The 15,777-nt window shown below is 35.5% G+C and overlaps 1 protein-coding gene across 1 annotated transcript in view; it reads left to right on the plus strand.

The window, feature by feature from the left end:
* Positions 1-15,777, plus strand: part of NAALADL2 (N-acetylated alpha-linked acidic dipeptidase like 2) — a 1,010,672-nt gene that overhangs the window by 328,257 nt on the left and 666,638 nt on the right. The window lies entirely within an intron of this gene.

Below are 15,777 nucleotides of genomic sequence, written 5' to 3' on the forward strand. Positions count from 1 at the left end.
ACTCTCATTTGTCAGATGGAAAATCTACTTTGGTTTGGCATTCTAGGATTTGCTGTTGTTTACTAGGCAAGTAAATGCTAAAACCCACCCATTTCGTGTATAATCAAACTTTCCTACACATTACTAACAATGCTAGATTGTTTGGCTAATTGTAGAGAAGGACTACTAATGTCAAAGACAGCAAGAACATATTCTTAATCGAATGCATAATAGTAAGTAATAGACTGTAAATATTTAAGTGGGAGAAAATGTTGCATGCTTTTTTTGTTAGAGAACAGAAAACTTGTGCCATTTCCTTTTACAAATGAAAGAGCTTCCTATTTCTGTTTGTTACCAGCTGGAGCTGCTGTTACTTTTATTGTGTTGTTCCCATACTCTTTATAGCTTGAGGCAATAATTCACTCAATTTATGTGAAATAGTTGCATCACCAGTTTTGCTGCTCTCTCTATATATTCATGGGCTTGGTGAAGTTCTAATTATTAAGGATTTTTTCCCTACCTTATGTGGTATAAAGGAAGTTTTAGTTTTAAATTGTCTAAATTCAGTGTAGGTCACATAACATTAAATCTTTTGGCCATGTTCCTTGTGGGATTGCTGTGTGGACATTTTTAAAGCTGTCAAAATTAGTTATTTGTAACAATTTTCTTATTTTGTAATGAAAGAATTTATAGCTAATCCGGAGGCAAAATTTTATATATCTAATAGATATCAATAATAATTATAAATGTTACAGATTTACTATAATGTTTTTACTTCTAGTTCCTCCAGAAAGCCATGTTAAGGTTTTCAAACCATAAAGCTTTATATAGCTGACCACACCAAAACTATTCAATGGTTACCCATATGCTCTATCTCTTAACTTAGTACTAAAATTCTGGTTGCTCTGGGCAATAGTACAACTGATCGATTGTAAATTGCTTACCTTGGAATAGAATTTTCTTTAAGATCATCACTTTTCTGGACATCACCATGCCTAAAAACATTATGGTTAATTAAGAATTTTGAGAAATTTGAGAATACATTTTATAATTCATGTATTTTCTACTGTATATTCCTGAAGTTAATTGGTAGCAATATAGTGAGATGGTAACAGGTATTAAAGAGAGTGTGAATACAGGAATAAACCTTTTCATAGATACAATAAAAACAAAAACAAAAACATAACAACAAGGAAAACTTTAAATATAAAGCATGAAACTCAAATATATGACTCTGTAATTCCTCTTAACTTCTTTATTTCTATCAGTTAAAAGAATAAACCATTTATCTCAGTCTTTTACATTCTGATTTTTTGTTTTGTCTGATAGTGATTTGGAAATTTTCAACAGCTTGACCAGAAAATCTGCATGTGGGAAAACATAAGAAATTGACTGAAATGTCTGATACAGAGCCAGAATGGATCTCTGTTGTATTACATCCCAAGAATGCAGATGAGGCAGTTGACAGTTGAGGTGAACCATATAAAGAAGTGTGTCTTTTTTTTTTTTTAAGATTTTATTTATTTATTTGAGAGAGAGAGAGTGAGAGAGAGAGAGCACAAGCAGGGTGAGAGGCAGAGGGAGAAGCAGACCTCCCTGCTGAGCAGGGAGCCTGACGCGGGGCTCGATCCTGGGACTCTGAGATCATGACCTGAGCTGAAGGCAGACGCTTCACCAACTGAGCCACCCAGGTGCCCCAGAAGTGTTTCTTAAAATGTGATTTCTGGAGCTGATGAATCAGAATTTTCTGGAGGGTTTATCATAAAGCAAAAAATCTGTGCTTATCCCCCAGAGATTTAATTTAGTATAACTGAGGGGTACCTGGATATTTACCTTTGTGCATAATTTGATCTTAAGCATACTAAAGGTTTGAAAAACAGTGACATATCAATTCTCCATTTCCCACCATATTCTTTATCATATTAAATACCTAGGAAGTAGCATTAGATTTGTCCCCATTGAAATATCCTCATTCATAGTTTAAAATTATGTTATGGTCATGAAGGATACTTCTGAACATTGTACAAAGGAACTATTCACATTATATATCACTCTGCATACAAATGCATATAAGAAGTTATTTTAGAACTACTGACATGGGGGTGCCTGGGTGGCTCAGTTGGTTAAGCTTCAGATAAGATCACACCACTGAACAACACCATGACTGCATCCTCATGAAGAACCTTGATTCAGAAGCTCCAGCTAAGCTGTGCTCTGATTTTTAACCCACAAAAAGTATGAGACAATATATATTTGATGTTTTAAGTTTCTTAGTTTTTGGGTAATTTGTTTTGCAATAATAGAAAACAGTTTAGAAGCTAAGAACTTCATTAATCACCTTATTCCCAATTCTAGTATCATTTCTTTGCTTTCTATGTGATCTCTGATTTTTTTAATAAATACTTTATTTTGGCATCAGAAATGAGTTTTTATTTTAAACTGCTCAGTCCTTTAAAAAAAAATAAGAGCTTTACTGAGTAAAAAAAATTGCACTGATAACTCATGATTCTTTGTGCCTAGCAAGTACAGCCCTTGTCCAATTTCTGTCACTCAATCTGAATCATAATTGCAAATTAATTTATTTTTTAAGACTTTATTTGTTTATTTGAGAGAGAGGGAGAGCACGAGCTGGGGGGAGGGCCAGACAGAGGGGAGAGGAAGACTCCCTGCTGAGCATGGAGCCCCACACGGACCCTGAGATCATGACCTAAGCTGAAGGCAGATGCTTAACCGACTGAGCCACCCAGGCACCCCTCATTTATTTTTTTTTACTTGAAAATTCATCATATTCTTTTTGAGAAGAATTACCTTTTTAGCATTTAGACCAAAATTATAGTATCCTTTATGGAACTCTAACACTAGAATATTTTTTAAATATTCTGGACACCAGCACTTTTGTTTTATAGATAAATAATCTTTGATCTGTAAGAAAAAAAAAAAGATGAAGTGACTTACCCAAGATGAAGCTACTGCTTGAATTAAGATCTAATGACTCTTTCCTAGTGTTCCTCTGATTCTTTGATCATAAATCTACTGGGTGATAGAAGCCAACGTTCAGAAGACTTTTGGGAGATGAGCAATATCTAGCCTAGGACTTGAACCGTGTCATGTATAGTTTCCAAAATGGGAGAGCCCATTTTTACCAGTATTTCAAAACTGTTTTCAAATTTCCCTTGGTTTTATATGTTGTAGAAGTTCCACGTACCCCTCCCTCCTTCCATTCCTCCCTTCCTCCCTCTTTCTCTTTCTTTATTGGTGTGTGTGTATGTGTGTGTGTGTATGGATATTTCTCACTGCTAAACATTTAACTAAGTTTCCAGTGTTTGTCTTTTCTATGATGGCATCTATAAAGGTGTTGTGCTACTAGTCTTCAGGAACAAAACATTAATAGTGTTAATTAATAGCATAAATAGGATTGCATTTTGGATCTATTATATAGAAAGTGCTTTGGATTTATTTTTGGATAGACACAATGGAAGGAAGATTGAGATAGAAATGCTATTCTAGAATAAAATTCCCTGCATAAAAAGCCACATTTTAGTAGTTGACTAGATTTAAGGCTCGGAGGAAACTATTTTACATCATAATGTTACTGTGAATGAAATTTTAATGATATAATGTGTAAGAGTATTTTAAAAAGTATAAACTGCTTCCCTAGCACTAAGTAATAATATATCTTATTTACATCAATTATCTCTGTTTAAAAGACAGAAGTTGGGTTTGTTTTGGCCTGGAATAAATTAACTTCCCCCATCTTCCTGTTTATTTTGCAAGCATTGACTGCCTCTCTTGCTAGTTTTATGTAAGCTCATGGAAGGTTCTGGAATATCTCTCTGGTTGTATATGGCAGTGGAGTTATTAGACAAATAAATGCCAGGAAGTCAGGGATTTCTTCCCTATCACCATGCACCATCAAAGGCATTACTCTCATTTCTTGTTTAAATAAACTGCCCCCAAACTCCTAGGCCTAAATTAAATCAACGTAGTTTTAGAGCTCAAGAATGGAATAAGTCACTACAGAATAAGTCCAGGTGGGACAAAGGAAATCAGGGATGCCAGATGGAAAGTTCAGACTGGCCAGTATCTTTAAAATGTCAGTGCTGTATAAAAAGGCTTTGTAAGCCATCAATCACCCATGGCTCTAGAAACAGGCGGGTGGCTATAGAAATTAGTCTTTTTATCACTAAGCCTTAGAAAATTGTTTTCAAAGTAGGCTGTATTTAAGACCACTTACACAGGTAAATATAAGGAACTGAGAGGAAGATGGAGGAGGAATTTCTAGTAAGATCTTAGTAGTTAATGGAAAAGTAGCCCCCTGTTTTCCTAAATAGTAGGGTCAAATTAAACAAAACCCTATGTTTATTCTACTCTTATGTTGGAATTTGACTTATTTACTAAAACAGGCAGGATTTAAATCTGACTTTCTTCTATTTTTACACATTTGAAACAAGATTAAAAATTAATATGTTTCTCTTTTGAGCATGACAACCAACTCATAATCCTAGCAGTATCCATTCATTTCAAAATAAAAACATAAAGCAAAACCGCTGGTTTTCAGTAAAAGAGGAATCTCAAAAGGAAATGGCTATAGTCCCTCAATGGTATAAGAAAGCTTTGCAGAGAAGCCTATAGTAGGTTTTAAGAGATTTATTTATTTATTTGAGAGAGAGAGGGAAAGAGGGAGAGAGGAAGAGTAAGAGAGGGGGGAGGGGCAGAGGAATGAGAATCCCCAAGCAGACTCCCTGCTGAGCCAGGAGCCTGAGGACATGGGGCTCCATCTCACAACCTTGAGATCATAACCTGAGACCAAACCAAGAGTCTCACGCTCAGTTGCTGAGCCACCCAGGTGCCCCAGGTGATAATAACATTTTATTAAATAGGGCTAATCAGGGAAGATTTTCATCAAGAAATAGATGAGATAGATTTTTTTAGCAGTTAGTTTTAGGAATAACTTTATATATAAAACATGCTAATTGTCAAAAATTTTAGAAAATCCAAAAAAAAAAATATTAAGACCAAAGTGAAATCATCCATAAGTTGGCAACTCAGATTTTTAAAATACCTATTAATATTTTGGCATATTGTCTTTTGGTCTTTGTGTGTATAATATGTATTTAAAAATAATATGTGATCATTTCTTAGATAGAGATTTATCAGTTTCCCCAGCAACATGATTTTATAAAAATTTTTCCAGTTTATTAAATGTGGGTTTTATGAGTGGACAAGAGAAAAACAAAACATTTCTTAGCTTTGGGGTGGGGACTGAAGGATAGGCAGTAAAGATGAGAAAATAGCAAATAGCAAATGAGTTTTATTCAGTGAAGGATGGGGTAATTTATTTGGTTTAAAAACAGCAGGACATAAAATTCCACATTTGAAGGGGAGAGCTATTACCTAGCCCTACAGGCCAGGCAGGATGATACTCTGGTGTAGTGACACGAATAATGGAGAGTGTACAAGAGGCCTCTGTTCACACCACATTCATACTATTTGACACTTCAGCAATATCAGGTTTGCTACTTACCAGTCATTTGGCTTGACACTCCCTTTACCTTGTTTCTTCAATTTTAAAATGAGACATCTGAAAGATGGGTCCAAAATCAGTAATGTACCATTCATTTTTTTTTAAAGATTTTATTATTTATTTGACAGGAGAGAGAGAGCATGTGTGTGAGTGCACAAGCAGGGGGAGTGGGAGAGGGAGAAGCAGGCTCCCGTGCTGAGCAGGGAGCCTGACGTGGGGCTTGATCCCAGGACTCTGGGATCATGACCTGAGCCGAAGGCAGACACTTAACCCACTGAGCCACCCAGGTGCCCCCTGCAATGTACCATTCTAAGCCAAATCTATCCCAGAGCCCTTGTGTACATGGGAGGAGGTAGAGTCTGTGAATGCTCTCACAAAACTGCAAAGTGTGCAAATGAAGCACTCTGGAATGTGAGCTGCCAAGGCCATACTCACATCTTTTCATCTTGGTGTTCCCTGTGGCCACATCAATAGACACACAGAACATGCTCTGGAAATGCTTGAGATAGTAAACAACAGATAAGTTTGGAATGGAATTGGCATCCTCCCAAAAGTCTTTTTTTTGTTTGTTTGTTTGTTTTTTTAGGTAAGAATGTGTATTCTGAACTGGATTCTGATAGCTATTAGTTTTGGTCCTCTAGCAAATAGTTTTGTTTCTTTTTTTCTGAATCTGGCAATAGAACAAATAGAACTGCAGGTTTGGATATGTGACTCGGTTGCTGCTAATCGCATTGTCCCCTTTGGTTGGACATAGCGACTGTCCAAAAGTGAGAATAGAGTGCAAGCAGAGGTAATTAATCAGATATCTTTGTGAGACTAAATGTTGTGGGGAGAGAAAAAGACTTCTGCTTCTGGTAAAGATAGAATAGCAGGGACTGGAAGTACCTTCCTGCTTGAAACAAATAAAAAAAAAAATGTACATAACATATGAAGTGAGAGCACTCAAGACATTGGACATCAGGCAGTGAAGGAAAGCCATCCCTGAAAAACAGGAAACCAAAGAAGGGCCTTGTGAGATTGCCCAGCTCACTGCCTAGAGAGAGGTTCTAGTCTGCTGTGCTGGGAGGGGTCTCAGGCCGAGCAGAGCCGCCTCCCAGCCTTGAGGACTTGGAGCTGAGGGCTTGGAGAAGTCCAGATTTAAGAGTTTATATTCCTTTTTATTGTTAAGCTACTTCAGTTTGGGTTTCAGTCATTTTAAGGAAAAGAGACCTCATATACCTTCTTATATTTCATTGTCCTGTCCATTTCCCTTATTCCTGAGTTCTTTTTTTTTTTTTTTAAGGGTTAAAGCCAGTTCTGTCCACTGTGTTCCCTTTCAAAGTTAGTCATACCTCAAGCATTGCTGAAGTCACATGTTAAGATCTGACAAGTGCCCTTTACTCTGTAGCCTTAAGTATGTAAGCTGCAAGAACCACAGCCTTTAGAGTGATTTTTCGAATTAAATTGTTAAAATGTGTTTTTAACGTAGTACTTTCTGAAAAATCTATTCTGCAGACAGGCTTACAGCTATCTTCTATTAGGGCTGGAAATTGACTTTCTAGCCACTGACACTTGACAGGATGTTTATTTTCCCGTTATAACAATTGCCAATTGTCCACAAATTTCTCTTCTCACAGAAATAACGAAGGTCAGCTGTGATGAACTACACTCTCTGGAGCCTCTCTCTGACAATTTCTTTATATACATATTTGATATTGGTAATTCATTTCCCAAAAAAAAAAAAAAAATAAAGACAATCAGTGCAAAATGCAGTCAAGGGTGGGGCAGCGAGAAGATAAAGGTGTTTGCATGTTATTCTCAACCTGACTATGAAAGCCATCACCCAATAAGGATGGAATGTCAGCACAGAGGCATTTTTTTTTTTTTTTAATTTCACAAAAGCTCTGCAGCTTCAAGATAAAATGTAACTTTGCAGTTGCTAAGGTAACTAGGATTTTTTTTTTCCTCCTTAGGAATAGCTGAACAAATTAGGTGAGGAAAACTTATGTAAATTGTCAACACATGGATGCCCTAAGGCTGCAATAGCTAAATGGTTCATTGGGATCCTAGGTAACCAATATGTGGGGCAAGTCACCTAAAAGATATATTTGGTGTTGATCTGATTAGTTTCTTGAGCAATTTAATGCAAATGGTTAAAATCATAGTTACCTCTCCTTTTTTAGTTTTTTTTTTTTTTTAAGATTTTATTTATTTATCTGACAGAGAGAGAGACAGCGAGAGCAGGAACACAAGCAGGGGGAGTGGGAGAGGGAGAAGCAGGCTCCCCACCAAGCAGGAAGCCCGATGCGGGGCTCCATCCCAGGACGCCGGGATCATGACCTGAGCCGAAGGCAGACACTCAACGACTGAGCCACCCAGGCACCCCCCTTTTTTAGTTTTGACAACCTTTCTTCTCCTTGTTAATTTTATGCAACCCATGGCTATCAGTGTCCTAAGACTGAGGCCCCAGATAGAAAATTTTTAGATACGATAAAAGATGACAAGGTTAATTGTTGGCAATGGTCTACTTTATAATCACATATTTAGAATTCTATGTTGATATTTCTCTGTTGTTGCTATTCCCTGGGGCTACCTTGTAGTGTGGCATCATTAATCTCTCATCATTCTGCTGGCAGGATTATTTGTGAAAATATTTTGGAATTAGGGACTAATGGTTTTTACATGAGAATCCACTCATTATGTTTGCTTTCAAATATCTCAATGTATTTTGACATTAAAACACATTAATAATATCTATGATATTTCATGGTTTCTAAGGTGCACATTTTCCCACATTTTAGTATCCCTGAAATTAGGATGAATGTTCCATTTGATGGTACCTGACAATTACCATTAGCCACTTCTTTACTTTTAAAGTATCTTGTAGTACATATAATAATCAATGATGTTATAGACTGGATGGGATATAGTATTATGACTTACTGGTTTGAAAAAGATTTGGTAAAAATTTGTTCCATAAACTGTTTTCACTTTAGTGAAACAGTACATTAACAAAACATGATTTTCTAGGCTCATCTTTAATGTAACCAGCTATCCCAGCAGTGTTGTTGATATAAATGTTTTTACCTGCAAATGTTCTGTGGATTATTCAGATGTCACATGATCATCTCTAACTTCCTATGCATAAAAAGCTTTAAAACAAACCAGTTAACAAAAATGGGTTCACTCTAAATATACTAAGGAGGAAAAGCTGTGCTTGCAAATCACATTAGAGAATGATAGTTGGTGCCATATGGAGTACAAAGGGAGTGGATTTGGTAGGTAGATAGATCTGCATCTGTAGTATCAGTTTGAATGTAGCCATGAGACTTGTATAAGTTACTTCACTTTTTTGAGCCCCAGTATCCTATAGGTGTTATTAGACTAATACTATTGTTGTTGGGAGAATAAAAGGTAGATAATGTATGTAAAGTGTTAAAGATAATCCACGAGTTAGAATAGGTAGTAAATAAGTGTACCTTCAATATCACAAAAATTTCTTTAGAATGGAAAATTTTCTCATATAGGTAAAATTTAGTTATAATAAATTTCAGAGGACATTTTTATTTTTTTTAAGATTTTATTTATTTATTTGAGAGAGAACACGCAAGAGAGAGCACAGAGGGAGAGTGAGGGGGAGAAGCAGACTCACCACTGAGCAGAGAGCCTGATGTGGGGCTTGATCCCAGGACCCTGAGATCATGACTCCAGCTGAAGGCAGACGCTTAACTGACTGAGCCACCCGGGCTCCCCCGGAGGACATTTTTAAATGCCATTTTATTAAACATGAATGCATTGGAGGACCAGTTCCCAGTTTGCAGGAGTTTGGAACAAAATGAATGCCCAAGTCTTTGTAGCTGTCAGGGACTTTTAATTTAGTGAGGGAATAAAGTCCACTACCATGCACACGTACTCCAAACCTACAATTCATTTTTGGATCTTTTTGTGTATGAGTTTTGATGAAAAGGCTGGTGTTTAATGGAGTTTTACTTGTTTTTTTTGAATTGTTTGAGTTGGGAAAAGATACAGAGAGTTAAACTTAATTGCTACTTAATAGACTTAAATAAGAAATAAAAATAGTTCTGCTATAGATTAACTCTATAAACTATCAGTTGTAGACAAGTTCTAAGCATTCCAGAAAGTAAGACACTATTAGAAACATGATACCAGATTGCCTATTTATTGAAATTGAAATGTTTGTAAAACTTGAATGGTCTAAATATAAAGCTTAGAAAACTTTAAAGCAGTGAGTTGACTGAATTATTTTATGTGAGTTAGTGTATTTGCTGGGTGAGCGATGACTGAGCAGGAGGTGTAATATTGTCTTCTGTGTTGTCTTGGTAATAGAGCTCTTTCAGGTAATTTCTGTGATTACCATTTAAAAGCATAAGGGCTTAGTGATTAAGAGCCAGGCTCTGGAATCTGATGGAGGTTGCTATCTCACCTTGGTTGACACAGTTTGACGTTGGAATATTAGGAAGCTTTCTAAACCTTAGTCTTCCCAACTTTATTTTTTTACTTTATTTTTTTAATTTAATTTATTTTTTATTTTTTCTTATGTTCAATTAGCCAGCATATAGTACATCATTAGTTTTTGATGTAGTGGTCAATGATTCATTAGTTACGTATAACACCCAGTGCTTATCACCACACGTGCCCCCCTTAATACCCATCACCTAGTCACCCCATCCCCCCACCCACCTCCCTTTCCAGCAACCCTCAGTTTGGTTCCTGGAGTCCAGAGTCTCTCATGGTTTGTTTCCCAATTTTAGAATAGGGACAACTCCATAGAGCTGTTGTGAGTAGTAGAGTTTGATTTTGAACCAAGCAGTCAGGACACATGCCATTGACTGTTAGGCCAGATGTCCAAGGTATATTTTGTTTTAAAAGATTCCATTCAGATCATTCTATTGGGGGAATAGAAAGGAAAACAAAAATAGGTCAATAATTTTAATTAATAAAAATTAAATTGTATCATATAATACTTAATTTTAGAAAGAAAAAATGTAACCTAACTTTTCTGAGCCCAATAAATAAATCATATTTTTAAATTGAAAATAAAATTGAGTGTCAAATGTCTTTAAGAATGTTTATGTAATTATACTGTTAAATCCATATTAAATACTTGTGATAATAATAAAATATGCTACTTAACAAGTAAATAGGAAGAGGCATATTTTGAAAGCATTCATTGTGACACTTAATCATTGTTATCATGTAGCACATTTGATTTCACGTTAAAGAATGTGTAATTATGAAAGCATATCGAATATAATAAATGTCTCTTTAATCAGAACAGTATTTAGCATGTGCTTATTCAGAAGAGATTAGTCACTTGTAATCCAATCTAATAATTGTGTAAGTCAAGTATAGGGACAATACTTAGAGAAATAATGAAAATGAGAACACACTAGATTTTGGGAGATAGTACTGCAAAATGGAAAACATTTTGGAGTCAGACAGATGTGGGATTGTAATTCTGTACTTAGTCTTGGTGCAAACTTGAACAACTTATTTAACTTTTCTGTACCTTGTTTTCCTTTTGTGCACAATGTAAAAAAAAAAAAAAAATAGCCCTGTATCAGTTAGCTATTGCTATGTAAGTAAGCACCGCAATACTTTGTGACTTGAGATAGTAAGGACTTGTTACTGCTCATTAGGTTCAGCTCAGCCAGGTTCACTTGTGCATCTGCAGTTAATTGTGTGGATCAGGTAAGTAATTTTCCTAATCTAGGGTCTGGTGGTTAACTGGCTGAAGTTTGGTCTAAGGTGGCTTCACCTGGGCCAACTAGCCTCTCTTCCATGGGATGACACCTCCTTCCAGCCGTGTAGCTCTGGCTACACAGCAGAGAGGAGGTCCAAGAGAGTGAAAGGAAGCGCACAGGGTGTCTTGGAGCTGGCATCCTGTCACTCTGCTGTGTTGATCAAAGCAAGTTACACAACTAGGCCACATTCAAGGAGTGTGGAACAGACTCTACTTCTTGATGCGAGTAGCTGTAGAGTTGCATTGCCAAGTATGTGAATCAAGGAAGGAACAAAGAGTTACAGCCATTTTTGTAATGTACCATAGTCCCTATCTAGCAATTTAATATTGTCTTTGGAAGAGTATTTGGCAGAAAATGTGTGCCCAGTAAAGTTAACTAATTTAATTTTTAGAATGAAGCCACTTAAATTCTTAGAATATTTTTCTTCTTTTGTTCTTTGGTTTTTTTTTTTTCTTTATGAGGCCTGCAGTGATTAATCATTTAATTTTTTGCAAGTCCAACTTCTAAAACAATAACTAAAATATAAAAAAATTCAAATATGGCAAAATTTTGTAAGAATTCATGAGACATACTACTTTTAGAAATATGTTTTCAGAATTTTAGAGGTCAAAACATACAGTTGGTAGGAAAATACTTTCATTTGGAATACTTGGGCATGGATAGGAGCTTTCCATTGTGCCATTTGTTTATTACTATCTGTTCCATCCTTCATTTTTGGTGAAAGTATATCATAAAATGTAAATAGTGTTATTAGTAAGATAAATTATCTTTGTTTAAAAAAAATTAAAGCTTTTTATTTTGAAATAATTTTAGACTTGCTGAAAGGTGGCAAAGATAGGACCTGGTTCCCATTTATCTCCCAATCCCATTTCTTCTCATATTAACAACATATATGGCCACAGTGCATCTTTAAAGACTTGGAAATTTACATTGGTGCAACACTATTAACTACAAATCTTATTTGAATTGTATCAATTTTTTTCCCTAATGCTTTCTTTTCTTCTGTTCCAGGATCCTATCTAGGATCCCACATTGAGTTTAGTTGTTACTTCTCCTTAGGCTATCTACTTTGTAAAAGTTCTTCAGTTTTTCCTTTTCCTTCATGAACTAGACACTTTCGAAGAGTGCTGATGAGTTATTTTGTAGAAAGTCCCTCGATTTGGGTTTGATTTTTCTCATGATTGGAATAAAGTGTTGTGTTTTTTTTACAATAATACTACTGAAATGATGCTATATTATCAGCTCACCAAATCAAGAAGGTTTATGATGTCAATATGTCTTCTTAGTGGTGATATCAATCTGATCACTTGGTAAAGCTGATGTCTGCAAGGTTTCTCTATTATAAAGTTACTATCTTTCCCTTTTTAGTAAATATCTTCAGGGAAATACTTTGAGAGGTGCAAACCCCAGGCCCTAGTTTCTCAACATTCTGCAATAAAAAGAACAAGGACTCATTGGGAAAATGCTTGATTCCAGGTGGGGCAGGGTAAATTTAAGAGGAACCTGAAATATCTTGTGGTAGGAGAGTAAAATAAGTGCTCAAAAAAGATGGGGGTTATTGAAAAAGCATGAATGAGGCTAAAACAATTTGAACAAAAAATAAATGCTAGTTTTGAATATTAACCCATAGAATTAAATATACTTCCATGAGTCCATACTGATAGAAAAATATAATTGAGTAAATATTCAGGGTAGATATCTTAGTTTGTGCTGCTCTAACAAAATGCCATAGACTGGTTGGCTTAAGTAACAGGTATGTATTTTTCACAGTTCTGGTAGCTGTGAAGTCCAAGGTCAGGGTGCTGGTATGGTTGGGTTCTGACGAGAACCCTCTTGGCTTACAGATAGATGCCTTCTTTCTATATTCTCACATGGTGGGGAGAGAGAGCTCACTTCTTTCTTTCTCCTTTTATTTTTTTTAAGATTTTATTTATTTACTTGAGAGAGAGAATGAGACAGAGAGAGAGAGCACGAGATGGGGGAGGGTCAGAGGGAGAAGCAGGCTCCCCGCCAAGCAGGGAGCCCGATGTGGGACTCGATCCCGGGTCTCCAGGATCATGACCTGAGCCGAAGGCAGTCGCTTAACTAACTGAGCCACCCAGGCGCCCCTTCTTTCTCCTTTTAATGAGGTCACTAATCCTATCATGAGGGCACCACTCTCATGACCTCATCGAAACCTAACTGCCTTCTAAATTTCTGACCTCCACATACTCTCATATTGAAGGTTAGGACTTCAAAAATATGAATTTGGGGTGGATACAAACATGCAATCCATAGCAGTGGAGAAGGGACAACAGGTATTCCATTCAGTAGAATTTTGATTAATAAAAGTAGAAGGATGGGGAAAATAAACAATAACAATTAGGCAAACGACATAGTAATGATTTTTGTCCATCAGTGGATCTTAGAATTAGCAAAAGTTTGAGGAGAAACAGGATTTGCATAGTCGCTTTCATTTTTGAAACTGATAAAAATAATTTTCTAAAACATACCAGTGTTTCCTTCTCTATACAGTTTTCTTACCACGTATCTAAATACCATCATTTTTCAATGCTCTATTCTTAAGTAATGAGAGAAAATTATTCATTTTTAAAAAAAACTTAGCCTCTGGCTAGGCACAGAGGTATAGAGCAATGACAACAAAAAATCAGGTTCCCTGGTGCTTTTCAACATCTTCCATAGTTTTGTTAGCTTGGCATTGCAGGTGTAAAATACAGAACTTCAATTCCTTCTATCTTTTGGAAGTTCACCAGTTCAAAAAGGCCCATGCCCTGTCCTCTGGCAGAGTGATTATTAGAAGAACACATGCTGTAATGACATTCATAAGTCTGACCAGCTGTGCATGGAATTGAGGCATGGGGTTAGATTTGTAAAAAAACAGTATAAAATGGAAAAAAAAAAACATAATAGTAACTTAGTTGCTCCAGAACACTCTATTCTTTGTTACATATTTTTTGTATAGAGGAGGTAGAAATATTTTAAGACTTAAAAGTAGATAGCCATAGCCATCATTGTAATTTTCCATGAATTGTTTCCTTTATTTTTATAGGATTAAGAGGATGTAAATGCAATTGAAGAGGAAAAATTCTGAAATTCAGTTAAGTTTTTGAATCACAAAGTATAAGAGTTCAAAGGAGGCTAGAACTGATTCAGTTCAGCATATTAATTTAACAGATGTAAAAATTATAAAACAGAGGTTAAGGAACTTAAAAGATTTGCTATGGTCTCTTCTTTGAAGTCTGTAGTGATCTAATCATGATTAAAGAAGCTGGACTTGCTTAGATGGGATGTACAATTTTATGTTTAGAATTAGTTATTAGCAAACAGACATTGATGGCAAACTAATGATAATTTTATGATAGCCAGTTTTAATATTTAGCTTATCAAATTGTAAAGCATAGTTAAATTATAATACTCATAGCTTAGTATAAAATTATAATGACATTAAAAACATTAGAAATAGGTAGCTGTGGGAAAAATATATATATTTCACTGGTTAATATAATAATTTGGAAAAATAATGCTTAAATCCCAATATTACTGTCTTTGGTATTCCTTTATTCATGAATGATTCATTGATTAGTTCACATGTACAATGGAAAATAAAACTCGGAAGGTCCCTCGTTCATATAGAACTTACAGTCAAGTGGAGAAAAATAAGAAGTAGATATTTAATTTTCATTTTTAAAAACTGTTATATGGGAGACATGCATCTTTTAGGAGATGACATTGAAGCTAGATTGACTGAAAAAATAAAGGATCCAGTCATGGGAAGGTGGAGACATAGCCTTCCAAGGAGGGCAGCAGCTTGTTCTGAATGAAGCGCCAAGGCTGGGAAACAGGCAGGGCACAGGAACATGGGGAGCAGGGGAAAAAGTTTGTGGTAAGTCAAGTTAAAGAGTTTGGATTTTATTTCAAGCATAATAGAAAAATCACTGAAGGATTTTAGTGAGGGGAGTTTTATGTTTTTAAGGAATTATTCTCACTGCCGTATCAGGGAAATGATGAATGACACAGCTAGTAAAAGTGCCCTAATATGTTCTTCACCTCTTCACTTTATCATTATTCTCTACCTCTTCCAAAAATTATACAATTGTGCTTCTAGAATTGTGATTGAAGAATTGTATAGCTTTAGATAATCTCTTAAAGTATTATTTAATAATATGTAAGTATGTTTTGTGTATATACACATACATGACACTGTGATTATGTGAATGTGTATGATACATATTCTAAAAATAAAAATAAAGTAATTCTATCTTTGCTATGATTTGATTGAGAAAATACCTTTGTGTATATGGGTTTAAGGGTCCCTTTCAATAATTCTTTCAGTTATCACCATTGGACTATTTATGGGTGTGGGATTACTGTCCTTAAATCTTTTTATTTTTCCTTGCTTTGCAAAATATTTTTATGTATGCAAATGAGCAGGCCAATCTAAATTGTAGTCCTGTCCCTGTTTGCTTACTAGTTGTATAACCTTGGCCAAGTGAATAACATTTCTTTTTTTGAGATTCCTTAGTCTTTTCT

This window comes from Leptonychotes weddellii, chromosome 1 (assembly GCF_054177405.1).
Source record: "Leptonychotes weddellii isolate Sample4059 chromosome 1, ASM5417740v2, whole genome shotgun sequence".
Classification (NCBI taxonomy): Eukaryota; Metazoa; Chordata; class Mammalia; order Carnivora; family Phocidae; genus Leptonychotes; species Leptonychotes weddellii.